Genomic DNA, 1,821 nt, shown 5'->3' on the forward strand with positions numbered 1-1,821 from the left:
GCCCCGCTGGCGGGGTTGGCGGCGTCCGCCCCGGCCGCGGGCCTTGCGGCGTCCGCACCGGCCGCGAGCTTTGCGGCGCCCGCCCTGGCTGCGGTCCCGCCTCCTCCCGCATCGGCTTCGGTGCCTCCGGCTGCCTCCATGGTGTTTGCACCCCAGGCAGCCTCCTCGATGGGATCGTCTTCACCGTCGCCGTTTCACTTCGGTCATCTCATCACCATCAAGCTCTCCGCAGACAACTACATCTTCTGGCGTGCGCAGGTTCTCCCGCTCTTGGGGAGTCACTACCTGCTAGGCTACGTCGACGGATCGCTTCCCTGCCCACCCGCGCTGGTAGACAGCGTGCACGGTCCGGTCTACAATACGACCCATCGCGTCTGGACGGGGCAGGACCAGGCGAACCTCTCCTCCATCCAGGGGTCGCTCTCGCCGGCAGTTGCCGGCCTTGTTGTCTTCGCGAAGACGTCTCATGAGGCCTGGACCATCCTTGAGCGCACCTTTGCAGCGCAGTCCCAGGCTCGTGTCTCTGCACTCCGTCGTCAGCTTGGAGAGTGTCAGAAGCTTGACTCCACGGCCACTGAGTTCTACAACAAGGTCAAGGGCCTTGCCGACACATTGGCCTCCATTGGACAGCCCCTCACCGACTTCGAGTTCAACTCGTTTATTGTCAATGGTCTTGATGAGGTGTATGATGCCTTAGTCGAGATCATCAACGAGCGGGGTAACTCGACACCCATGTTGGCACACGAGGTTTTCTCTCGGCTTCTTCTCACTGAGCAACGGATCGAGACTCGCCGCACCAGGGGCACTGGCTCTCTCTCGGCCAACGTCGCCACCAAGGGTAGCCGCTCTTCTTCATCACCCCGGTCTCCCTTGGGGCTGCCACCGTCGCCCGCCTCGGCCCCCCCACCTACTGCGACCTTACCGGGGGCTGGCGGTCCACGTGTGTGTCAGCTTTGTGGCCGTGATGGGCACTGGGCCTCCAAGTGTCATAAGCGCTTCCAGCGAAGCTTCCTTGGTCTTGGCAATGACGGCAAAGATACACGCAACAATGCCCGTCAGGTCGCCATGGCTGATCGTCCCGTGCCGCAGAAGCACCAGGGACACACTCAGTCCTACTCCATCGATCCACACTGGTACATGGACTCTGGGGCGGCAGAGCATCTGACCAGCGAGATGGGGAAGCTTCACACTCGTGAACCCTATCATGGCTCCGACAAGATCCACACCGCCAATGGAGCAGGTATGCACATCTCTCATATTGGTCAAGCATCTCTTCTCACTAGACATGCCAATAGGAGTCTTCAGCTTCGCAATGTTCTTCGCGTTCCATCTGTGACCCGCAGTCTTCTTTCAGTTCCTAAACTCACACGTGATAATAATGTACTTTGTGAATTTCACCCTTTTGATCTTTTTATTAAGGATCGGGGCACGAGGGACATTCTTCTTAGTGGGCGGTTGTGCCAGGGCCTCTACCGTCTGGAGCATCCTGGCGTCGCTCGCGTTTTCAGTGGAGTTCGGGTCTCTCCGTCACAGTGGCATGCTCGTCTTGGTCACCCGGCCACACCTATTGTCCGTCATATTTTGCGTCGTCATGAGCTTCCTAGTTTGTCTAGTAATAAAGATGTAGCAGTGTGTGATGCTTGTCAGCAGGGGAAGAGTCATCAACTTCCTTTTTCGGAGTCCAGTCGTGAGGTGAAACATCCGTTAGAACTTGTGTTTTCAGATGTATGGGGTCCTGCTCAGACTTCTGTCAGTGGTCATAATTACTATATCAGTTTCGTTGATGCTTATAGTCGCTTTACCTGGCTTTACCTTATTAAA

This window comes from Triticum aestivum, chromosome 5B (genome assembly GCF_018294505.1).
Source record: "Triticum aestivum cultivar Chinese Spring chromosome 5B, IWGSC CS RefSeq v2.1, whole genome shotgun sequence".
Taxonomy (NCBI): domain Eukaryota; kingdom Viridiplantae; phylum Streptophyta; class Magnoliopsida; order Poales; family Poaceae; genus Triticum; species Triticum aestivum.